The 27,234-nt window shown below is 40.5% G+C and overlaps 1 protein-coding gene across 17 annotated transcripts in view; it reads right to left on the reverse strand.

Moving 5' to 3' along the window:
• Nucleotides 1-23,892, reverse strand: part of THRB (thyroid hormone receptor beta) — a 359,669-nt gene extending 335,777 nt beyond the window's left edge. For 4 of the 17 annotated variants that reach the window (XM_076005724.1, XM_020290491.2, XM_076005728.1 and 1 more), the window contains exon 1: nucleotides 23,044-23,425. The gene's annotated coding sequence lies outside the window, so the exon portion shown is untranslated. Of the gene's footprint in view, nucleotides 1-21,147; nucleotides 21,231-22,569; nucleotides 22,808-23,043; nucleotides 23,426-23,489; nucleotides 23,619-23,813 lie in introns of those variants that run through there. The other 13 variants (XM_076005734.1, XM_020290545.2, XM_076005739.1 and 10 more) reach the window with 6 other exon arrangements.
• Between the last annotated feature and the right edge of the window lie 3,342 nt (nucleotides 23,893-27,234).

Here is a 27,234-nt window from a genome sequence, read left to right on the forward strand (position 1 = left end):
TGAAACGAAGTATGTCTGTATGTCTGGAAGTTTCCAGTGTAGTGACAAACACACAAGCATATACACACATCCCCTTTGCCAGGCTGGCTACTACTAATTCTTCAAAACAGATCAAGCATCACCTTCCCTGGGGTACTTTTCGTGATCTCCCCAGGAGTTACCACAACTGAGATGTCTCATAGAATCCAGGGTTTCCCTCTATCTTAGCAGGCATCCCTGCCTCTGTTATTGCCTAGTTAGACACCAAGCCTCCTGGAGAACCAGCTATATCCATCTTGGATATCTGGGCTCATGGCACAGTTACTAGCATACAGTAAGCTCCATAGAGTCATGAGTTATTAATTCCTACGGCAGCCCCATTAGAGGAGCTGGGAACACGCCTCAAGTAAACTCCACTGTCACATGCCTTTGGCATCAACATTAGCCCTGTGCTCTGGCCGTGTAACTCCCCAGCAAACCAGGGAACCCTAGGCAAGTGCTTCCACTCAGACGTCTCAGATATTTCCCTTATTAGAAATATGTCAATCAGGGAAAACATTCAACCTAAGAGTATAATGAAATATTTATGAAAATGATTACTGTTGCTTTAAAATATGATGGAATCAGGTATATGCAAAAATCAAAATACATTTATTACTAAGGATAACTGAAGTGTAAGAAAATCAGGCAATAGCTACTGGATATCAGAATATATTTATTAACTTATTTAGAGGAAAGTGTTGAAAAGCAACAAACTATGAGCAAGGTAGATGTCTGTGCTGGTGAAAAGTGAGGTATGAGTAAAGAATGAAAAACAGTTTGGGTAACTTATTTTTATACCTGTCTTAACTGTGACAGGCAGAATCTTTTAGAATCTGCATAAAGCTTCAAGTGAGCAAAGGGAAACAATGGAACAATGTGATGAAGAATGACACTTCAAATGAATGAAGTCGATGTTTTACACAGTTGTAAAATTTTAAAGTCAGAACATCAGTTAGTCCAGCCACCCTCTCAAGGTGTGGATGCTATCGGTGACTGTCCTTATCAAGGGGCATTCAGATTCCAAGAAACACTCCCAAAGCTGGAGCCCTGGCCCGTTCGTGGAACTCGTCACTTATAGGTTGGTTGGTTATGTTGCCATGGAAACACGTGTGACCCATACTAACTTTACCCACTGCTCCTAGTTTTGTTTCAGTATCACAGAAGTCTAAATACCAGACAATCGATAGGTGCTTTACAAATACTATCTCTTTGACCCTTCAGAACAAACTATGAGAAAAAGACTGCCCCATTTTCGAGATGAAGGGACTGAGTCACAGAGATGTTACTAAGAACTCACAGCCAATAACTGGAGAGAAGCCAACAGTGGAGAGGCAGTGTTACATAGAATTTAACAACTTGGACCCCACGTAACCACCTGGATCCAAATCCCAGTTTCACTATGCATTAGCTATGTGGCCTTAAGAATGTTGTTCCACCTCTCTGAACCTACTTCCTAAGGTTGTTATGAGGATTAAGGGTGTTAACATATGTAAAGTGTTTGGAACAGTGCCTGGTACTTAGTAAGCACCATAGAAGTTTTTGTTAAAGATATAAAAGGATGGCAGAACTATGACACGAAGCCAGGTTTATCTGGCTCCAATGTAGACATTCTTAACTAAGACTCTTCAACATGCCAATCTGTTGAGTATTTGAAGGCAGCTACTATATCTCTGAAGTTTTTCTCTTCTCCATATGCTCCTCTTTCCTCAATGGTCCTAATATGATCTGGTTTCCAGAATTTCCCCCATCCTTCTGGATTTCATCATGACTGAAAATTGGGACCCCAAATTGGCACAATACTTGGGGCAGATTATAATAAAACTATTATCTCACTAGATTTGCACAGAATTTTTCTTTCAATGCAGTTGTTTCTAAAGCAGTAATTTCCAGGAGCATCAGAATCACCTGGGAACTTGTTAAATTCTCCAGCTTCACAGAACTACTAAATCAGTAACTCTGTGGATGTGACCCAACAATCTGTAGTTTAACAAGATCCCCAGGTGATTATAATGCAGCTCAAGTTTGAGAACCACTGTTTTAGTGGAACTTAAAGCCACAGTAGGGGTTGAGGCACCCACATGCTAACCAGTTCACACGAAATTGATAATTGGTTGTCTCTTAGCATTTGGGCCCCCAATATGTAATTAATGCAATGTTGTGGTTTTAAATCCTCCTTCAGGCCCACTGTTCCAGCTCCTCAAGGTCTCTCTAAACCCACACTCTGTGGTTGAGCATTTTGGCTCTCCCATGCAGCTTTGTGACCCCTGAACACTTGGTAAGCATGTTGCCTAGCTCTTCATGGTGTCCCTCACAGCATCCACAGATAGGGCTGGGGCAGAGAGCCAGGGGTCCTTGGTAGATCATTCCCTCAAGCCTGCTGTCAATCCCTGGAAATATCTCATGCATATAGCTGTTCAGCTTGTGAAATTTCCTGTTATCAGCTTGCATATCTCCATTTTGTCCAGGAGGACATCATGAAATACTTCCTTTGCTTTAAAAATAAAAGCTAGAAAAATATATTAATACATCCTTATGAGCAGAGAATCTATGGATATTCTTCTTGAGTTTCCCTTTGTTCCTTCCCTTCTCCTGCTCTTCCCTCTCCCCCAATCAGGAGAAAATGTCCTGTAAGCCAGGCATAGTTCTGCTAAGATGAGTTCCTTTTTATTTCCAAATATTCCTCCTCTTCATAGTCCCACATGGCAGGTGATTTTCTTTAAAACCATTTTTACAGAATTGGAAATTGAAAATCAGTGAGGTTAAGCAACTTTTGCCCAGGTCATATCAGTTATGTAGTGAAGATACTCATATTTATATTCCAGTCTTTCCACCAAGGTTCACACTTTCTTGGTATGTTATATTAATACTCTGTGTCTATACTTGGCAGGACAAATAAAGATGTTCATAGGATCTTTGAGACCCTTTTAACCCACACTCACTCCAGAGAATACTAAACTCAATTACAGATGGTCAAAACAATACATATCCTAGTCACCTGAATGGTACCATCTTGAAACATCTCTAGGAATCTAGCACTCAGCCCCTTCTTCAAGAATCCCCTACATATGAACATTTGTACCCCCATAATATGCTGAGATTTTTAAAAAAGAGAGAGAGAAAAAAAGAATCCCCTATGGTATGAAGACACATCTGGCCACAATTCATTTTGTCCTAGAGACTACTGGCCCCTAAAAAGGAATGTCAGTTGTACAAGGGACTTTAACACAAAGCCAATTATCTCCTCCTACTCTCTCTACTAATCTTGGTAAAGTCAAGTCCTGGACTTGTTGAAAAAGGCGATTCATCTCTGCATGGAAAGAATGCCAAAACCAACTGTACAAAAGAGTTCTTTCTTCACATCCTTAATTCCTGAGGACCTGATAGTCACTTACTATAATGGAAGCAATTATGAGCTTCCATGTTTGGAAGACAGTTGAGTAATAATGGAAGGAAATACTATTCAGGCCTTCTCACAGGCAGATTTCAAGGGAGTCTAATCAAATTGATCGACAGAAGACTCAATCTTCTTAGTGAAATAAGAAACATGATGCTCTGAAGAACTTCAAACAGCAGTTTTGCACTGGTGTGCCCTTTTTGCCAATTTTTCTAACTTCCTAGTTTGGTAGACCCAAGAGGAGCTTATCTTGATCCATTATTTGCCTAATGTTCTCATACACAATCTGCTTCCTTCCTGTTCGTCATGTAAACAGGCTGGCCAGAGCTTTCTGAGAGGATGAGTATTATAATTGAGAATTAAAGTAGACCGTTAATTCAAAAGACAAATTACACGAATAAATACAATATTTGCATTTTAACGTGTAATAGAAAGCATTTTTTAAAATTTTATTTTGAGAACTTTGCATGTTCTTAAGAGTTCCAACTATATTTCAGTTTTTAAAGTACTATTTGTGATGTATTTATACATAGTCTCAGGACTCAGAAAACAAAAACAAAAACAAAAAACAATTAAAAAGTTCACTGTCTGCTTTATGTGGTATTACACTAAATCCGCAAATCAGGAAATTCTCTTATGTAGTCTCCTTGATTTACAAATAAATTTTCTGACTCATTTTTGAAAAAAAAAATGAACAAGTCTTCAGAGCAAGTACAGCATCCCTTCAAAAGCATAAAACATAAAGCCAAAGGCAATATAATGGGACAATATCTTGAAAATGTAGTTTTCTTTAGGTATGAACACAGGGTAAGAAAATTCATGGCCTTCAGCTCACCACTCTTCCATTCTGATTCCATAGCAGACATTACTAATCAAACCCAACACTCCTGCTAAGCCAGAGGTCTGGCTTTATAATACTTTTCAAACACATCAGACCTAACAGCCACCAAAACCTACTGAAGTTGGCACAAAACTATTTGCCATCCTAGGCTTTGTGATAGATCTACTAGAATTTGTTTGATTAATGGCTGCTGTTTAGGTTTAGGTTTCTCATGTGAGAAACACAAAGAAACATAGCTACAGTAATTCAAATACACAATTCTTCCAGCAAGGATCCTGTCTTTGATACTTCATTAAAAAAAAAATCTTTGATTTTTTTGATGGATCAGAAGACTACTGCAGCTCATGAATGCTAAATGTAGGTAACTGTGGAACTAGTGGTATAGGAAGAAGTTCATGCTTCCAACATTTACAGATATGGGCAGAGTTGATTCAACTGTAAGGACTTGTATCAGATTGGTGCATGTTGAAACATTAGCTTTTATTACTAATTTGAAAAGTATATGAAATCTGTTCAACATACTGTAGATAGAAGAATGACTGCATATGATGAACTGCACTTTTTAATTAAAAGAACATTACATCTATGATAAATCACAAAGGAAAACTACCACACTAATATGTGGTTTTCTATACCTAATGTTCTAAAAACAAAATGTTCTATTTGGCATGGGCCTCAAAATTCATCATGTTCTCATTAGTCTTGAGGGTAACAGTGCTACTTTATACAACTATAACCATCACGAAACAAAAATTGAAAGGCTGAAATATGAAGTAAGGTTCTTTTTTTACAAATGAGCAAAGAAATGCTAAATATACATTGTAACAAATATGAATAGCTGTAAGTCAATATTATTCAAATGAATGTTTTATTTTGTAAAAGAAAAACAACTCACAAAATATTTCAATGAATAAACACAATATTGAGCAATTATAATTTACTTCATTTAGAAATAAATAAATGTAAAAAGTTGTTACAAGTGCTACCATTTAGAAGATCTCCAATATCTTTTCTCCTATTGATTTTCAAATTATATATATTTAATATATAATATATGTTAGAATTATACATTTCTATATACTAAAATTATATAATTTGTGTGTGTATGTGTACAACTAGGGTTATGCACTAGCAACAGGAAGACACTATTCATGATTAGTTTGGGAACAAACAAGATAGTTTTTTTCAAATCAGCCTAAACCATGTACTTTAACACATACCTGAGAGGGAACACTAGGTATCACATCTCTTACACCATGTAAATTATTTTTAAATTCCCTCTAAAACACAGAATTTTTAGAGAATTGACAACCATCAATTTTTAAAAAATGTTTTACTAAAGCAATAATTCTATAGAATGGACATCCTCCTTAGAAAATACAGAAAACATGTTTGCAGTTCCTTTAAAGCATATTTAAAATCATATTTAGTAAAATATTGCTTTAAACAACTCATTTGCTTCTTTCTAAGGCCCCTCTGGAATAAACAGTCATTTCATGAAAAATCGCAGGCCCCACAGATCAGGAAAGGGCTGGAGGGAAGAGTGGGGAGCTCAGAAGGAGCTGGCAGGTGCACCCTGCTGCTGCTCTCAGGGGCAAAGGCACTTTCAGAGACAGCTCATCATCCTCTGGCACAGATCCTGCCTGGGAGACCGAGACCAACAGCGCTTCCCTGGAACGGAGTCTCAGCCTGGCATTAGCACCCTCCTGCACAAAGCACCTCGGTTTCACCCCGCACACCAGTTCTTTCCCACACGTGGTGAAATCTGACTCTCCGAGGGTTCTCTGAGGGTCTGCTGCACTTAGACTGGCACTGGAAGAGTGACTTAGTTTTCCTTCCTTCCTTTCCTTCCTTCCTTCTCTGTATCTTCAGACGGATTACTGCCACAAACTTAGAAAAGAACGCCTTTGCAAGTTTCATTATCTAAAGTTCTTTCATAGTCATTTAGGTTTGTGAATTTTGAATAATGGTTTTTAAATTTTAATGTATTGATTGTTTCAACGGTTGCCATCTTCAATCACAGGGGACTGAAACAAAAAATCGAAATGAAAAATTTACTCCTTAAAAATCTGCAAAGCTAAATGAGTGTTGAAGAAATGTAATGATCAAACTTTCAAATAATTTGCTGCAAGTTTGTAGCATTTATGCTTCTGAAGATTTTATTTATTTATTTATTTATTTTTTTGAGACAGAGTCTCGCTTTGTTGCCCAGGCTAGAGTGAGTGCCATGGCGTCAGCCTAGCTCATAGCAACCTCAAACTCCTGGCTCAAGCAATCCTCCTGCCTCAGCCTCCCGAGTAGCTGGGACTACAGGCATTCGCCACCATGCCCGGCTAATTTTTTGTATATATATTAGTTGGCCAATTAATTTCTTTCTATTTTATAGTAGAGACGGGGACTCGCTCTTGCTCAGGCTGGTTTCGAACTCCTGACCTCAAGCAATCCGCCCGCCTCGGCCTCCCAGAGAGCTAGGATTACAGGCGTGAGCCACCGCGCCCGGCCTGAAGATTTTAAAACTTAAAACTGTATAACACTTTTTGGGACGGCCCATATCTCCCCAGAATCTGGGAGTTTTGGGGGGGGTTCAAAATTATTATTCCCTTCAAGTTAACGAATGTCCTTGGTTAGCCTACAGGGGTTGTTTTCTTGATTTAAGATAAGTGTTTCTTAGAGTTTGAGATATTCTCTGATAGAGCATTGTTTTCTGGAATTATGTAAAAAATTAAAATAATTATTGCCATTACCTTGCAATTGAGACAATTTTAACATTCCTATCTGCTGTTTAGACATCTCATTCAAGAGTCTCAATTGAAGAATATAATTTTATCTCAATCAAGTAGCCAAACATCATCAAGTGTTCACCTTTGAACACTGGCTGATATATATATGAAGAGATATATTAGGCCTTTATGATAGTGGTTTTCAAGATTCTTTTTTTTTTTACTGTAACCCCAGTCAGAATTCTATTTTCTAATTATGAACCAGAGCACACATATAAAGGTGGGTGTGTGTATGTGCATTCACACTTTTATAATGAAACAATGTTTCAAAAATGTGATGTACTCTAATACTTTCTATTTTAGTCTTGTAAATAACTCTTATTGACTGTGACTCATTATGTTAATTAAAGCCCACTAATGTGTTGATAATGAAGTTTGAAAAACAATAAACTAAGTATAATGGGTTTAGTCAATACACAACTGGGGTTACCAAATTAACCCTTTAAACCTTTTATAGTTTGGATTCTACTTTTTCTTCTTCTTTTTTTTTTTTTTCTTTTTCTTTTTAATTGAACTAGAAGTAGAAAAGTGAAAGTAGAAGAAAAGCACTTCTGAAACTCCCATGTGCATTTGAGTCCCCTGGGCATCTTGTTAAACTGCAGATTCTGGTTTAGCAGGTCTGGGCTGGGGCCCTACATTCTGCATTTCTAACCAGCTCTCAGTGGTGTGGATGCTGCTGGTCTGGGGGCTGCACACTTGGAGAAATGAGGGTGTAGAAGTCAGTCTGAGGAGGCTGAGAAGACCAGAAATAACTGCACGGGACACGGCACCACCTTACAGGTAAGGCTGCCAAAATAGGGGCCTAACGTGAGATACATTCAGCACACAGAATGTTGGCAAAAGACGGCGATGTCCTTCAGTAGATCTCTCAGTGACATCGGCATCTTCAGAATTCTGTCCTCTGATCCGTACCCCATTTCCTTTCTCCAAAATTTACTCCCAGCCAAAAAAGGACATGCAATGCAACCCTGATTCTGATTGCTTGGAAGCCACTTAGGAGTGGATTACCTAAAAACGTGCACAACTGCTAGACCAGGGAAAATGGAAATAGGTCATAAAACCAGCAAAAGAGGACGCCAGCAAACAAGAGTGTGAAATATTTACTAACGTTTCACTTAGCAGTGGTCCCCAACCTTTTTGGCACCTGGGGACCAGTTTCACAGAGCGGCAATAAATACAGATGAAGTTTTCCTCTCTTGCTGCTCACCTCCTGCTGTGTGTCCCCCAAGTTTCATGGAAGACTATTTTTCCAGGGACTGGGGGTGGGGGTGTGGCAGAACTCTGTGACTGGTCCCTGACAGGCTGTGGACCCGTACTGGTCTGCAGCCCCGGGGTTAGGGACCGTAAATTTAAGGAACATGTTAAACTGTGAAACTTGCTTGTCAAAATGGAACGGCACTCATAAAATACGTCAATGTGAAAAAGTAAATCCTATAATTCAAAGTATGATTTCATAATTATTAATATAAGCTATATATTAATAGTTAAAATTCTCAAACTAGGAAATGATAAGCCAGGAATTATAACTGTTTTTGGTAAATACAGTGTTTCTGTACTTCCAGCTTCCATAATTTGGGATATGTATGTATCAATAAAATAAAAATACTTTTACTTTTGATGAGACTGTCTTTTTTTATGGCATCATTTTGTGTACATATCTGGAGGGATGGGGAATATGTTATCCACCACTGTACCTAAGGATATACCTGGCACATATTTGGTGCTGGATAAATGTTGGAATAATAAAAAAATGAATGGATGAACATAATTTTAAAAATAATGTTGCATCTTACTATATACTTTATTAGCTGATTTGCTGTGCGAGTATTTGCTTTATTGAATTGAGCAGGAGCCTTTACAAATGAGGCAGAAATGAAAGGTGGCATTCTCCAAATTGCAGTTTTCCACAATGTAGATGGGGAGAAAAGAGTAGAAAGGGGAGGGGGGAGAGAGAGAGAGAGAGAGAGAGAGAGAAAGAGAGAGAGAGAGAGAGGGAGGGAGGGAGAGGGAGAGGGAGAGGGAGAGGGGGAGAGAGAGAGAGAGAGAGAGAGAGAGAGAGAGAGAGAGAGAGTGATTTCTGGGTAGAGTAGGGTATGGGCAGATGGGGCAGGAGGTGTACTAGGATCAACTGGGGAAAATGTTTCAATTTCCCAGATTTTGAAATGTCTCTCCCCAGCCCAAGAGGAATAGGATCATAATGAATGGGCAACTGTAACTGATGCTAAGCTTGGCAGAGAGAGGGATTAAGATTTGGCACTAAGGTCCAAGGCAGTGGTTTCTAATAGGGATGATTTTGCCCCACGGGGGACACTTGACAATGTCTGGAGAAATTTTTGATTGTCACAACCGAGGCAGAGGATGGGGGAGAAGCAGTGCTAGTGAGACCCAGTCAGCAGAGGCTGGGGACGCTGCTTAACGTCTTACAAGGCACAGGGGAGACCCCCACAGCAAAGAATTATCTGCCCTGAAATGTCAGCAGTGCCTAGGCTGAGAAGCCTGGCCACCCTGCCCTCAGGAGGGGCCCCAGGATTACTAGAGACTGGCTGATTTTTCCATCCCTGAGGTTCCAAGCACAGCATCATCAGAGGCCCCTCTGAGCCACAGGCTCTGGTCCCCCTTGTTGGAGAAAATAAGAAACACCACTTCGGGCACATTCCATTCTCTCCCACCAAGAGAGTAAGCCAAACCACATCTTTTGCTCAAGAATGGCAGAGATAAAATGACTTGGGAGCACAAACATAATCCCTATTAGTCTCCAATGCCCCTAAAGTCAAACTTGTACAAAAGCTCTAATAAGGAACAACGCTGACCCCGAGACGGGGCCCTCACCCTAGTTCTGGGAACAGGCAAAGATGAGGAGCAACGACTGCCATGGTTCAAATGAAACTTTAATGCATTGCCAGTGGGGACTTAAAACCACAAAACAGCAAAAAATGAAATAGTGATTTCAAAATACTGTTAGACAATGAAGAGAAATGAATTGTAAAATCCCTTTAGGGCAATGTCTGATCACTCATCTTCCATGTAGTGGGAATTCTGAGATGCTAAGAATCTTAAGAAATAAAGGCCACATAAAAGCTAGGAGTTGTGGAAGCTTCCATAGGAGCTCTGGGTCCGGGGAGGCTCCCCACATTGGCAAAAAAGAAAATTTTAAAAAGTGATAAAACTTGACACTTTCTGAACAGTCTCAGAATATTGTCTCTGCAGAAACTTGAACCAGTCACCTAAGAAAGTCCTTTCTGTCATACAAGTTGAGGACTCAGGCTGCCAAGCTTGGGGTCTATTCACCATAACCCAGTCTTAGGAAGTTTCCTTACAATTCATCAGATTGTGGATTTTTGCCGGGTTTCATCTTTGCAGAGAACATCCACTTTGGGGCCCTGAATTCTTGCCAACTTAGTTGAGGAAACGAGATCATCTATCTCACTTCTTATGTGTGTGGATGGCTTTTATTTTTAAGGGAAAAGAAAAGAACAGCAGAGCTTTTCTGCAGGACAACCTATTCCCTTATTTATAATGCAGGACAGCAGGGCCTTGTAAGTGTATATTTCTGGTTCATCTAAGGACACGCGGTTGTTCATTTTAAAATTAGATTCATCCTTAATTACATGAAAACAGCCTACACGTGGTTGGTCAAAACATCAGGAAAGTATTACTCAGCACCTACCTGATGGGCTTGCCTTCTAGACTACACTAAAATTGTTTAACACACAGTTTCCCTGCCCTCTTGAAACTTAAAATCGAGCAAGGAAGGATCTCATTGACAAATAAGAGGTGTGGACGCGGAACAGTGAAGAAATATAAATATAGTAAGTGACTAAACATGTAATATTACCTGTGGACAAAGGGGTCAGGGAAACTGTCTTTGAAGTGGCATATATCAGTGGGGCAGAACCAGAGAGAATTTTGATCTCGATCCTAATTAATCAGGCAGGATCTCCGGAGCTCCTTGAATAAAGGATAGTGGGACACTAGACTGAAACACAAGCAGGGAAAAATATATATTGTACTTTAAAGAACAGAAATTTGAAAATGGACAGCAGGAAAACATGAAGAACAAGGGAGAGGACGTCAGGTGGTTAGCTATAGCACCACATTCAATATAAGTGGGAAAGCCAAATTCGTGTTCAAGAGGCCGGAGTTCTGGGAAGGTAACTGAGCACCTTTCATGCTTATTATCTGCAAACCCTGAGCGTTCACTAACTTGAACACACCTGCTTGATTCTGGAACATACCTCTTTGAGGGCTGAAAAATACTGGGTCATCTATAAAACAAAGATTGCTGTCAATAACACATAATACTAATTTAAAACTAAATAAAGAATAACTAATGGTGCAAAATGATCAAGTACATTTGGAGGCTGACTTTTAGGTCTCTCTCTGATTTCCTGTCATATGGAGAATAACACCCTTTACCTCCAGGGTGCAGGTTTGCTCAACATAATCAATTTCACAGCTTTAATAATAATAAAATGATAATAAAATTGTTTTCCATGTACTGAGTACTCACCAGGCACTACGTTCTGGCAAAGCAGTTTATAGTCAATATCTTATGTGAGCTCTTCCACAGCACTGTGAAGTAAGTGTCAGTAGTATTTCCAATGCACAGATAGAGTGACTGAAGTTCGAACTGGTTAAAGAACTTGCCAGAAAGACCATAGCTAAAAGGTGGCAAACTCAGGCATCCAATTCAATCTGCCTTTCAACAGAGCCACCAATCAATCAGGATGAAAACAGCAATTTTCAACTTTACGAGAAACCCACTTGTTTGAGCCACTGTGCACTTTTTATTTTGTTTTTAAGTGTAGATAGTGTTTTACTAATCAATATATCTGGAAAGAAAAAGAAAGTGTCTTAATCATTTGAAATAATGCATGTAATTTATTTTTGCATGGAAAAATAGAGTGGTAGATTTTTAACTCTAAAGTCATGTCATCCAATTTCAGTAGTTGCTAGCCACAAATGGCTATTGAGTTGAGATGTGCTGCAAGTATTATATAAAACACACACCAAGATATTGAAGACTTTTAAAAAAGTAAAATATATTTTTAGTATTTTATACTGATTATATGTCAATAATATTTTGAATGTATTGGGTAAAATAAAATACAGTACTGAAATTAAACTCACTGGTTGCTTTTTACTATTTATAATGTGGCTACAAGCTACATATGTAGCTCACATTATGTTTCTACTGAAGAATTCTGGGCTAGCAGCAGTTAGCAAACTATATCCCACCACCTGTTTTTGTCAATAAAGTTTTATTGGTACACAGCCATGCCCATTTATTTACATATTGTCTATGCCTGCTTTCACACTACAATAGCAGACTTGAGTAGTTTCAACAGAGAATATCTATCCTGAAAAACTTAAAATATTTACTATACAGCCTATTATAGAAAATGTTTGCCAACCCTGGGCTAAAGATAACTTTGAGATTAATTTATCTATCATTATCATTTTATGACTAAGGAAATTAAAGTTCAGATAAGCCAAGAGACTTGTCCAAAATATTTTTGTTCTTAATTAGGTGGCATTTCCATAATGCTATTCATTCATTCATTCATTTCTATTCTTCACCCATCTCTAGTCTTGATCATTAAAGAAATAAAATTCCCACCAATTAGAAAATCAACACTTAAGACTAAATAATGAATTTTAATACAATCACATCAATGCTATTTCAATGTAGTCACGTAGAAGTGTTTCTGTCAGACACAGGAACCATAGGCATATGCATACAATGGCAGAGAAACTCTTGAAGTCATATTCAACTATGAATAGGCTGTGAGATGATCTTTAAATTAAGCTTCATTTGAAAAGATTTTTGAGAGAATCTATCATGTAATCGGCTTTCAAATTAAACTTGAAATTCCCCCAAATGTAGAGCTAGCTTGCTAAAAATATTCATTATTGGAATTAAATTAGAAAAATTTTGCCACATCTTGGAGAAAGTGAAATCTGTTCCTAAAGACATCACAGCAATATATAACTGCCTCGGCTGCAGCAGCCACCCTCTCTCAGTGGACTATTCTAAGAGGCTCTAACTGGGCTCGTCACCTCCAGTCTCCCTCCCACTCAAGACCTAACCCAAACAAATCTTCTAAAATAAAAATCTGATTTGCTGAACATTATTCAGTCTCTTCATGCTATCAAAACAAAGTCCATCTTCCTTTTGTGGCTAAGGAAGCCTTCACCATTGAGCTCCAAAAGCCTCCTTCCTTGTCCTTTGCATGTTAGTCAGACTGGGCTCGTTGCAATTCCCCAAATGATTCATGCTTTTACCTCCACTTCATACATCTGTATATTATGTTTTTTCCACCTAGAGCACTCTCACCCCTGATCATGTGCTCCCAGTGCACATTGTATTTAACTATGTTATAGAACTTATCAATATTGTAATTGCCTGTTGAAATATTAATACAACCACCACTATGAATAGCTAATGTTTGGGAACACTTAACTATGGGTCAAATGCTACATAATTGCACCTATTTTCTCACATTTTTAATTGTTATTATGGATACATAATAGTTGTATATATTTATGGGGTACATGTGATGTTTTGATACAGACGTACAGGGTGTAATGATCAAATCAGGATAATTGAGTGTCCATTACCTCAAGCATTTATCCATTTATCATTTAGGAACATTCCAATTTCACTCTTAGTAATTTTAAAATATACAATAAATTGTTGTTAACTATAGTCATCCTATTGCACTACCAACGACTTGATCTTACTCCTTTTATCTAACTGTATTTTTGCACCCATTAACCATCCCCAATTTATCCTCCCCTCGTTACTTTCCTTCCCAGCCTCTGGTAACCATCATTCTACTGTCTCTATCTCCAAGAGTTCAATTTCTTTTAGCTGCTACAGATGAATGAGAAAATGTAATATTTGTTTTTTTGTGTGCGCGCTTATTTTACTTAGCATAATGTCCTCCAGTTCCATCCATGTTATTGCAAATGATAGGATATCATTCTTTTTGTGGCTGAATAATATTCCACTGTATATATGTACCGCATTTTCTCTCTTCATTCATCCATTGATGGGCACAGGTTGATTCCATACCTTGACTGTTATGAATAGTGCTGCAATAAACATTCAAGAGCAGATATCTCTTCTATGTACTGATTTCCTTTCTTTTGGATACATACCCAGCAGTGGGACTGCTGGATCATATGGTAGTTCTATTTTTAGTTATTTAAGAAAACCCCATATTGTTCTCCATAGTGGCTGTAGTAATTTACATTCCTACCAACAGTGTACAAGGGTTCCCTTTTTTCACATCCTTGCCAGCATTCATTATTGTCTTTCTTTTGGATAAAATCCATTCTAAGTGGGGTGAGATGATACTTCATTGTAGTTTTGACTTGCATTTCTCTGATGATTAGTGATGTTGAGCACTTTTTCATATACCTGTTGGCCATTTATTTGTTTTTGTTTGAGAAATGTCTACTCAGATTTTTTGTCCATTTTTAAATCAGATTATTGTATTTTTTCCTATTCAGTTGTTTAAGGTCCTTATATTATGGTATTAATCCCTTGTCAGATAGGAAGTTTGCAAATATTTTCTCCCAATCTGTGCATGGTCTCTTAACTTTGTTGATTGTCTCCTTGGCAATCTACAACTTAATGTAATCCATAGCAAAATACCAATGACATTCTTCAAAGAAATAGAAAAAAACCCTAAAATTTATATGGAACCACAAAAGACCCAGAATAGACAAAGCCATCTTGAGCAAAAAGAACAAAGCTGGAGGAATCATGTTACCTGACTTCAAATTATACCATAGAGCTGTATGGTGCTGGCATAAAAAAACAGAAACATAGACCAATGAACATAGAAAACCCAGAAATAAGTCCATGCATTTACAGTCAACTCACTTTTGAAAAAGGTGTCAAGAACATACAATGAGGAAAGGGAAGTCTCTTCAATAAACGATACTGGGAAAATTGAATATGAGGAAGAATGACACTAGATCCCTATTTCTTGCCACATAAAAAAATCATGTCAAAATGGATTAAAGTCTTAAAGCTAAAACCTGAAGCTATAAAATTACTAGAAGAAAACATTGGGGAAACATTTCAGACATTGGTTGGGGCAAAGATTTCTTGAATAAGACCTCAAAAGCACAAGCAACCAAAGCAAAATTGGACAGACGGGATCACATCATCTACACATTCCCACTGCACAGCCCTGGTTCTTAATCACTACACCAATGGTTCTCAATAGGGGTGGTTTTGCCTCCCAGTAGACATTTGGCAATATCTGGAGACATGTTTTATTGTCACATCTGGTGGGTGGGGAGAGCTACTGGCATCTAGTAGCTCTAGAAGCCCAGGATGCTGCTAACCATCCTACAACACACAGGACAGGCCTCCACAGCAAGGAATTATCTGGCCCCAAATGCCAGTAGTACCTGCTGTTAAGAAACATGCTTTGCACTTCTTGTGTATTGTCCCAGAAGACTCTAAGCATCTCTATAGGAAGGATTTTTAAATGTTCACCATGGTATCTTGGCACCTGCCATAGTGGCTGGCACCTCACAGATGTCCCATACATTTGTGATGGATGGATGGATGACTAGATTCTTGGGGAAAAAAATAATTGACTTATTTTAAGGCTTGATTTTTGTTGCAACTTCAATAAAGAAAAATATGGACACATATTATTAATGAATAATGAATGTATGTAGGGTGCATTTCACAGCATGCCTTCACCTTAGCTATATTTTATGTTTATGAACCTATAGAGTTTGAGGTCAAATGAATAAGCCAAATGCCTAGGATTCTTTTCACAAGGCCTCAGAAGGAAAAGATATTTTTTTAAGTCCCTTATAACTACTACAGGATAAATTGATAGGTTCATCACCCACATAGGCCATTAACCTGAATTGTTTTAAAAATTAGTGTCTGTGTAAAGTTCCCCTGGTTCCTTTTATTTTAAAAGAAAAATAATGCAAAAGTATACAACCTTTTACTTTCCTCTGTTATAGCTACAATTCAGATAGAAATACATTTTTCTAGCTCTCTAGATGTCGGAAGTATGGTGGTATTTACAATGAAGCTTAGGTGAAATTTTAAAAGTAAACAAAAATACATACATTAGAAATAAATCATTTTCTGACTTATGCAAATTAATGCATCTAAATATAAGAAATAAAGTCAAGAAAAGATTATGATTATAACATTTTTAAAGTAACAGAAATTAAGAAGGATTTTTACATCATTGTAAAATATTTCAACAGTGAGCAGTATTAACCAGTATTGCATACAAATTGCTAGATTTTTTTGTGATAAAGCAAAAAGGTTCCTCTGTAACACTAGATACTGCTTGTCTGGTTTACCTCTTATCATGAAATGTGGTAAGAAATTAAAACAAAGGAGCCTGAGTTTTTAAAGTGTAATACAGAGAACTATTCCTTACAACCTCTTGTACTGAACTTCAGCCACTTAAGGGGTTTCTCTCTCTCTCTCTCTCTCTCTCACACACACACACACACACACACACACATGCACACACACACATGCATTCAAAGAATATAGTGATCAAATAAGTTAGTAAGTTTTGCTACCTGCTCTCTCCACTCCTGGACATTTATAATGTACACTAAGTATGAAAATAGGCTCTGAAAACTTTTGTATCAAGTTGTTAAACTCAGGATTTCCCAAAAATAATTGAGCAGAGAGTAAAATAAGCAAATACAGCAGTAAAAGAAATAAAAAGTAAAATAAGATCAGGATCTGTCAACATATTCAGGAGTAAGTAGAAGGGGCTGAAAATGATGACAGGATTTGTGGCTTGGGACATCAGGGTGACTGTGGCATTTCCCACCATGATTTGGAAGGTGGGCACAGGAACCAGAGCAGAAGCCAGAGCCAAGCAGTGCCTTTTTTCACTGCATGTGAGAATATGACACACACTTATCACCAAGACAGATCCTACTTGTATGGACATGGAAGTTGGTAAGACATTTATGCATGTGAGAAAGAAATGTGAAAAAGATGACCAAGTCCCAGGGATGTTATAATCCTTATCACTAGTCTTTTTTTTTTTCTTTTCTTTCTTTTTTTTTTTTTTTTTTTTTTTTTTGAGTACTTGTTCTGTGCAGACATTCCTGAAATCAGGGAAAACAGAATCCTAAGTGAAGCAAATAATAAAGGGGGAGAAGTATATCTGAATCATCTTGAGAACCAATGAACACTACATTACAAGACTTGGAATACTCAACAGGTTCCCAAATGTCATGATCATATATTACGCCACTAAAACCAAGACTATCTTCTCAACTCCCCTCATCGTACACATTCCTGAGCCTCTAGAGGAGTCAAGTAAGACTGTTCCCAAATAATGAAGACATATTCACTTTAGACCTGCATTCCTTGGTCCATGCTTTTGCTTTAATTGACTTATCACTCATGACTTTCTGATAAATCTCTAAATTCTTGATCACAGAAGAGAAGCCATGATTCCCTGGAGACCCTCTTTTGGAACTAGGAAGTTGAATGAGTAACTTACGTCAGATCAGTCCTTTCCTAATTATTATATGTGTCTCATCTGCAGCCCACTCTTAGAACACACACATATCTATTTATGTGTTTGTGCACGTGTGAGTATATGACAAAGAATAAAATGTAAATAGTTCATTTGAAAAAAGATTAGAGAAAATAAAAACTTGAATAAAACATCCAGATCATGAAGATAAAACAGAGCTCAGATATGTAAGCCAGAAACTTCCTCAGAGTGATGAACTAGACCATGAATTTGTCTTTTGGTTTCCTATCCTTTGAACACTTCTACATAAATATCATTTAGTTTTTGGTAAGCACGGCCCAGCAGACAGTTGAAGGTTATGTTCTCCGGCAAAAGCCTCAAATGCAGGTATTCTGGGTTGTTAAAAGTAGATGCACATATTGTGCAAATGTAATGTGTCCGAGGCAAGAGAAATGATCACTATTATCAAGCACATCTACATCTATCAAAAACATCTTCCAGAAACTGTCCTGTTAGGACTGACTGTCACAATAGAAAAGCTATAATATGATTCCCAAGACAGAGAGTCAAGGTTCTTGGATCCTAATTCCAGACTCTCCTGATTTGCTATTTGAAAAAGATACTTAAGTTCACAGCAGAGCTCAGTTTATCACTCAATAAAAATAGTACTGCACAAGTGGAACTGCCAGTACATAAAGACTCCAAAGTCCCTTGAAATTAGGACAGTAGGGACCAAACAACATTGGCATTGAACGTAAATCACTATTCTAGCTGTCAGTTGGCCAGATTCCTGAGAGTAGGATATGCATTACTTGTGACTCAGTGATTTGGATACTCCCCCCAACCCCCCAGTTGCTTAAATGCCATAATTGACTAACAAGTTTGGGAACTTAAATTGGATAATGAACATTCTAAATCAGAAACTCCCCAGCTTAAACATATTCAGCCCTACACCACTTGGACACAAGAGAATCTTGGGTTAATCTCATTGGAATTTCCACTAATACACATGACTGCAGGAATCACAAAACACTCACCTTCTCAGAAATAAAATAACCTTATTTCATCTAGGGGGCTGTATGAGAGACTCTAGTAGGCCTATCTGCTTAATCACAGTGGAGATAATTTCAGAATCCCTTTGTTTCAACATATGCACATTGTCTCACAGGTCACTAGGCTGCATGCTGAGAAATGACTAGCAGGGCCAGACACAGAGTGGGTATACAAATATTTGTAGATTGAACGAGGAATCAAATCAAAGAATCAAAATGGCTTTAAAGAAAGCGAGGAGTAATTTGCCATCCATCCTCAACCAGCTTTGACACTAGAACAAGCCCTTCTAGCAAAACAGTCAGCTGTGATCTGGACATATGATGCAAGCCAGGGAGCACACATCCACTTTGGGCAAAACCAAGTCAGAAGATGACTCTTAATGCCTACATAGAAGGGAAAGAGAAGCACCACCCTTTCCCTCTTCCATTCATTATTCCTAGTGTTTCATCTGCGCTCATGTGCCAAGCTCTTAGCTAGTCACTAGGGAGCCCAGGATGAATAAACGCACACAAAGCACCTCATCACAATTTAGAGGTGGGGACAGAAATGGAAACAAGCTTCCTGCAACATAATAAGAGCTATATAGACTAAGGAACAAAGCATCAGGGGCCACCTGTTCAGTGATGTTTATGGACATAGAAATAAACCCATGCTGGGTTACTGTTCATCATTATGCCTTCTGCATTTTTCCCCTTCAGACTTGGTGATAGACATGACTGCAATAAAGAACCTTACTTCGTTTTCTGTAAAATCGAAGTTCAAGTATTATCCATGATATAAGCTGATATTTCATATGCGTGTATACTAGTTGCCAGACACCATGCTGGGCCCTCTGCATATGTCATCCTTACAACTTGAATGCATGCCATCTCCAGACCCCCACCCTCCTTTCTTTTCTGTTAACTTGGCTACTAAGAAGCTCAGAGCTAAATAAAATACTCTAAAGCATTAAGCACTTAGGATTTTAGTGTCATTATCTTCCTTCCTCCACAAGATTTTGATCTTTCTTCCCCTCCCATTTTCAACAGTCTCATTATTTTGTGGAATTTTTGCTATGCATTTACTCAGACACATTCTGAAAGTTGATATTCTATAAACAAAAACAAATCATCATAATCTTTAATTATAATTTCCTTTTGCTTCCAACTGGCAAGAGTTTCCATGAATAATTTGAAGATGACCCCTTGGGTATCATGCTCTGGCCACTTGAAAACTCCAGGTAATGCGATATTTCCCACAATCATCTGGTTCAGAGTTATTTATGAAACTGAAAAGAGGAAAAAGAGGGGAGAGGTTGGCTGACAACTTACAACATACGGTAAGTATCAGGTTGTTTCCAAATCGATCACCAATGGCTCTTTATTTGTGTTGGATCCTGACAGTCCCATTTTGCCCCCTCCCCAACCACCACTTTTGCAACCCAAACTATACCACTACATGCTCTTAGTCCCCTCAAGGCTGCCAAGGCCAGAGGTATTGCCAGGACCGGCTGAGAGAGAAGACACTGCTATCACCCACTGATGTCTGGTCCCTGGAATTTTGCTCTTAGCAGTGAGAATGCCTGTGGAACACATATGCTGAAATTCAGGGAGTTGAAGGTCAACATCTTCAGAGAATCAAGGTAACATGTCAGCCAAACTGCTGCTGAGGATTTCCCCATAAGCAAGGCAAATGCCCTCAGGAGAAATCTGTGGAAATAACTCTCTGCATTGTTACTACACAGAATGGCAGGCCAGCTTTTGTTTCAAAAAGAAGAAAGGGATAAAAATAAACAAAGATTGAAACATATACACATGGCGTGTACATGTGCATACACACACACTGCACAGATTTTGGCATGCCCAGTTGACACCCACCTAGGATGCTAAGTCAGGTATTTTTGAGAACATTGTATTAATTTATTCAACCAAGATTTATCTAGCACCTACTATGTGCCAATTCCTGTTCTAGATGCTGGAAAATCAGGAGTGAGTGAGGGAGTCAAGACTCCTGTTCTCATAGACTCTATAGTCTAGACAGGAGAGACAGGTAATCAACAAGTAGCCACTGAAATGAACAATTCAGATTGCAAATAAGACCAAGGAAGATAAAATAAGAAAACAAAAACATGGTGTGATGGTTCTGAAAAGAAATGAGAGACTGCCCTTGCTCAAGTGGTCGGGAAGGTCTTTGTAAGAAGGTGACACAATCTTAAACTACAATGAGAAGAATGGAGCTAAGAAACCAATCACCTTTACTCTGATTTCCATCAAAAAGAAAACCTTACTAAAGAAAGAAACATGCAGTACCATTTGTGTCTCCACATACTTCATGCTTCAAACAACTGTAAAAACCCCAGGGAGAGAAAGGGATCCACAACTTTCTCTGTACTTAAGGAGATTTCAAGAAATCACCTGTCCCCCAAGATACTGGATTATAAGGGTGTTGTCTTAATTCATCTCTAATTATAGCAGAATTTACTACAAGGCACCTAAAAGAGAAATGGAATATTTATTCTTCTTGGGGGTATCAGTTACTTCATATAGCAACATTCCAATGTCAATAAAATTATACCTTAGCATTGTGATGCCAACTGGAATTACTTCGTAAAAAACCCAAAGCAGTCTGTAGCTAAATTCAGTATCAGTTATTTTCACCTGCAATCAAAGAAAACCAAATTGTATTTACTAGCAGATGGTCCCACTTCCAATATAAAATAAACCTTAGAAATGAATTAAAAATAAATTCTGCTGGTATCTGCTTAACATGTACAAATAATAAATGATGTTCACCAGTGCTTTCATATAAAATACCCCAAACAAATCACATACTACTGAATTTCTGTTAGCATCAATTAAAACACTTTAGCCACCTGGCATGAAAATATCCTAAAAACATTCACTGCTCAAAATACTTTGCATTGAAACACCTTTTTTGTTAATTTTTCCTAGCCTCTGACTTGTTTCAGAATTAGAAAGAATTAAGCAGAAGTGAATTAAGGAGTAGGTCGGTCATTCTGAATATTCAGGATGAATCATAAACATTTTGACTAAAATGTAATTTTTATTCCTTTGCAATTCAGTGCATGCTATATATTATTATAAAGTAAATAAGCATTCTGAACAAAGGCCAAATAAGTAAAGATCGCCCAACAGGTCTCTATTACCTAGTACATTTATCATTATAAAAATTGCTGTGCTTGACATTAGTACACTGTCCAACGAATGCTTAATTTCTTTAACTTCAAAACAGGTCTTTAACACTGAATTTGACTTGTACCTAAGACCAGTAACAGATTACAAGCAAGAATTTATTTAAAATGTATTTACTGATCAGTCATAGTGTTTGAATCTTCACAAATTCTAGATGTGTGTGGAGAAAGGAGGATGGAGAATCTGAACTTGGCTGTTCAGGTAAACTCTTTTCTCTGACTCACTTGACGAATTGTTTTGCTTCTAGACGCTTCTTCTAAAATTTCCTATTTGGGGAAAATTATACATGCCATCTTTAATAATTTTTTTAAAACCTCACCCCATTTCTCTCCCCCACCCCCGCCTCCTTAAAACAAATCAGAAGGCTTAAGAATTGGCACTAATAATAAAGCCACAATGGTCACTGGGACATCCTCCCCCAAAATGACAACTACAGCTAAGAAGGACGAAATCCACTAAGAATGAAAACTCCCCCAAATTAGTCCTTCCTCCAGAGGGTGGAGGTCGCACAGGTGGCACAACTGGTACACAACCAACTCGAGACGACCCAGAGGAAGATGCTGCGTCAAGACAAGCAAAGAAAACGAGCGCGACCCAGAGAGGAGCGAAATCGCCACCGATCCCCCGGGAGGCGGAGAGAAGCCGAGTCGCCAAGCACCGGCAACGGGCGCACGCCAACATTCAGGATCATTCTCCTTTCCAAGCCCCGGAGTTCCGGGGCAGGAGACAAAAGGGGGATGGGAGACCCACAGTCCCTTGAACCCTCCCCCCTGTGCCTGCCAACCTTTTCCGAACCCCCGTGTCACACAACTTCCTCATCATGGAAACTTCCACTCGGTTCGGCGCTGAGGATGCCAAACTCCATTTCACAAGGAGCATGTCAACAGCTGGGCTTGGGGTTTAAGGAACAGAGTCGGGCTGCGATTGGAGGGGGCCCCCAGCCACCCTGTTCCCCTACTGCCCACGCCGTGGCTCCCTGCCTGCAGCCGCGCGGTGCCCGAACACGAGAGGGCACCTCCTCTCAGATCCGGGGCGCAGAAACCCCGCGGAGGCAGGTACTGAGGCGGATGACAACCCCCCACCCACCCACACCTGCCCGCCCGCGCGCACTAAGCTTCGCCGCCGTCACCCCTCCAGGTTCCTGCGACAGACACCCTGTCACCATCCCGCCCACCCTTCTGGACAGTTGGAACTGTCGCCCCCTTCTCCCCTTTATCCCCCCCCCCACTGCCTCCGTGCGGTCCTCTAGCCAATTTACCAGTGCCCTCGAGCCAGTCGGGTCGAGCGCCCCTGCCCGGGAAGACAGCCTTCGGGCGCCTGCCCGGGGAGTCCGGGAGCAGAAGGTCTCTTTTCCAAGCGTACTCACATTATTCATGCAAAGTTAATCTTCGCCGCGTCACGGCCGCCAGCCCGAGGATGTGCGCCTTCCTTGGCCAAGCCCCGCAGTCTCCACCCTCCTCCGCCCCCTCCTCCCGGCGGCGGGGTCCCGGGGAGCGCAGGCGACGGGGCGTCGCGCAAGTCCTGCAAAATGTCAACTCCTTGGGCGAAGAGAGGCGGCCACAGCCAGGGCCGCGCCGGCCCTCCCCGGCCACTCCACTTTTATAGGCGTAGGAAGCGAGTGTGGCCGGGGCACCCGAGTCCCCGCCTCTCCCGGCCCCCAGCGTGCCCGGCCCGCCCCGGCCCGCTCCCCTCGCGCTGCCTTACTCCGGGCCCGGGGCGCCTGCTCCGCGCCGCGTCTGCGAACCTGTGACCTGGTTTCCCCTCCTGTCCTCCGGGTAGTCCGACTCGCGCGGCGGCGGCGGCAGCGGCCAAGAGCAGGCAAACCCGGCTCCGCCAGGGGCGCAGCGAGGAAATGGCCTCCTGGCCACACACCCCGCCGCCGCCGCCACCGCCCCGGGCCGCCAGGCGGGTACCGACGCCCCCCTCCTGGTTCTGGGCGGCCGCTGGGACGCGCTCGCAGCGCCCGGCTTGCTGACCCCTACCCTGGGTCCTACGCACACGCCATCCCCGGGCCGGCCACCTCCGCACCTGCCTCCCCAGGTGTGGGCGCTCCCCTCTGAATCCCAGCCGTGCCCTCCCAGGGTTGGTGACGTTGCTGTGGATTTGGTGGACCCGCGTCCACCCACCAGACTGCATGCGCACGGAGGTTTGGGTTTGGGCGTCGTTTGGAGAAGAGGAAGGAATGGGAGACGGCGACGAGGGGGCGGGAGAGCGAACGTCCGGGAGCACGGTCGTCTTTGCCCGGCCCGACCGGCGCGACCCCACGCCGCCGCGCTCCTCCCTTGGCTCCCAAACCACTTGTGGCGCGTGTCGGGACGTCAAGGCGCGCTGGCTGCTCTTGGGGTCTCCGCTGCCCTGGCCATCTGTCCGTTCTCTTACTACCACCACTACCCTAAGAATAGAAGTTTGGGAAATGCCTGGCTTGCCTTTAAGGGGGACACTCTCCACAGCCACCATTGTGCACGTCGTGGGAGAGGGGTGTACAGGGTTTAGACACTCCTCGCAGGTCACCAGAAGGGCCGCCCCATTAATTTATCTTTGCCCTGGAAATGTACAAATAAAACCCGGAAGACAAAAATAATTTATACTCTTCAAGATTCCTGACCCGGGCAAATATAGATCTCCCAAATACCCCTGACCTCAAGTCCTGAAGGCCAAGGGTTCAGGTTGGGAGAATAAAGAAGGAGGAGACTTGCATTCTGAGCTAGAATACTTGGAAATTACCGAGTACCCGGGGACACCTATAGTTGCAACAAACCCACTTCATCAGAATACAATTATTTTCATATAGACAATATTCAAATAATTCCGACTTCATATTTCAATATACACATTTATTCGTGTAACACGCAATGTAATAGAGCTATGCCGATTTGTGTTCTCAACTGCAGAACAATGTATATAGATTATTGTAGATTTTTCTAGATTTCCAGCCAGTGACATGTGTGGTTTATTCCAGCTTTTTGGAAGCGTCCCAGGGAAAGGCGGGAGAGGCCACCACCCCTGCTGACAGCATTCACAACCACAACTGTCAAGAAGTCTGAGGCTGTTCCCTGCATCTGGATGAGCAGGGTTTCAGCGCATTTCAAGAGAGAAAGGTGTGGACCCCACCGACCCCATTTCCCTTCGGTCCTTGGCGAGAAACCGGTGCTTTACTCTTCTGTCTTAATAAGGCTGCATCACAGGACTTGCAGGCTTCTGTAGCTGGAGAGCTGTTCTCCTTTGCAGGGAAGTTCCTGGGCTTTGCTCCAAAGCTGCCCCGGAATGTTTTGGTTGGTTTGGAGGAAAGCTGTGGAGTCTACACCACTTGTTCCTCAGAGGCGGCCCCCTGGTGGCTGACTGCGGGTGCAAAAGCTGGCCCCTGAGGAAAAAGGCTGGTGCAGGTGGGCCATGACTGTTGGACTGTTGACAACAGGGTCTTCGGGCAGTTGTGTGAACAATTTAGTAATACTGGGGGATGAGGTGATGCCGATCTTCCCTCACAAGGTGCATGGTAGGCCCTGAAACCTACTGGAGCTGTTTATTTTTTTCTGCTTCCTGACTATAACTTGGAGCTAAATTCTTTCTTTAAGAAGGAAGCATACAGAGGATGAAGCATAACAAAAACTGTTGTTTCTCTTTGTTCAAATGGCTTTGTCTTTCTGATCTCATTTTGCCTGGAAATGTCAGAAATAAAGAATCAATTAAATCCATAGTGTGGCATTATTCAAACAATTCATGAGGCCATGGTTGTAACAATGTCATCAGACTATGGGGGAGGACAATTCTAATGCAGTATTATTGGAACAACATGAACTCCTGGGATTCCATTTGAACAGGCCCTCTGAGAGCAGTCTCACAGGCTACATGATGGTAAAGACGTGTTACCAACAGATTGTGGCATTTCTTTTTGTGGTTTTATGCAAGGTAGGACAATGGAGGACCTGACTGAAGGCAGAACATGTCATTCAAACTTTAGATGATATGGCCCTGTGTTCCAACGCAGCTGACTTGGGAGGGCACATTTCAGGACTCACACTCACATTCTACCTTAGCCATCTTCATCACCAGGATCTATAAATTTCAAGCTGATGGCTCAACTCAAGGAAGCAATTTTGTTCCTATATTTATTCATTCAGCAACTGCCGGGGCAAGAAAATGAATAAAACGTAGGATCTCGCAGGGCTGGGATTAGCCAAAAGTGAGGGAGGCCAGTGGTGTAAGTACAGGGCTTGAGCTCATATTTATTTAAAATTTTGATATATTGTTCATCGTGGATGAGATTGTTGCATGAATTTTTATTTTTAAAATATTGCATTAAACTGTAATTTCTCTTGATTACTGAGTTATTTTGGTCATCCCCTTAAATTTTGCACCTGAGATGAGTGTCTTTCTTACCTAAACCTAGTCCTGGTCCTGCTGTGCCCTCAATGTTACCAGAGTCTTATCAGAGAAGCAAAATTCTAATTAGAATTTTCTAGATGTCAAAGATAATGAATACATGGAAAGGGACTTGAGGTCAGGAAATGTGGGCATGAGGGGACAGTTCACTGAAAGAGGGGGCACTTAACCAGTCCATCAAGGATGGGCCATATTTCACCAGGGGCATTGGGATTGGAGGACTGGAGCCATTGGTATTCTTTCATTTATTCAATTACTCTCAAGCTGGCTGTGTAGCCAAATGACATAGCCCCAGAAATTCTATCAGTTCATTGTTAGTTCCTGGAGCTTGTTTTTGCTATGAGGGCCCCAGTGATTCTGGTCCATAGCAGCTGGATAAGAATGTAAAGTCTATCCTGGCCCTTCAGGAAAGACAGACTCTTAGGGAAGATAACAGGGTAAAAATTAACTAATTCAAGAGTGAGGGCCCAATGAGAAAGCTATAAATATAAATTGTTGTGTGAGAGCTGGCAGGGAGGTCAAGATAGCCCAGGAAGAATCTGAGGATCAGGCAAGACTTCCTGCAGAAGGTAACCAGGGGGAACTTTTAGAAGAAGTCAGAGAGAGAGAAAGACAGTGCTGGATATCTTATTTTCAAGGCCCAGTACAAAATGAAAATGTGGGACCTTTTTTTTCAAAAAGCAGAGAAAAAGTACCACTAAAAGTACAAAATATAAAGCTAGCTTCTTTTGCCCACATTCTGTTTTTGGAATTATCATGGTATTTTTTTATTTGTTATTTCATATCATCCTAAGTAAAGAAAATGAAATGTTTTAAATAATTATCACAAAGTTTACCATTCTTCATTATATTGTACAATGTCAATTTTAAATGCAAATATAAGAGCATTTAACTAATATGCAAAATCCAAAATATTACACTATTCAATTTTGTAGTTCATACATGTATATGTATTTTATAGCTCATATATGCATATGTGCTTTATTCTTACCAAAACAATGGAAAGCATAGCACAAAACTATTTTTATTTGACTTCTTGTTATGCGCCCATTCCACCAACACTCTACCT

Source organism: Microcebus murinus, chromosome 1 (assembly GCF_040939455.1).
Source record: "Microcebus murinus isolate Inina chromosome 1, M.murinus_Inina_mat1.0, whole genome shotgun sequence".
Taxonomy (NCBI): Eukaryota; Metazoa; Chordata; class Mammalia; order Primates; family Cheirogaleidae; genus Microcebus; species Microcebus murinus.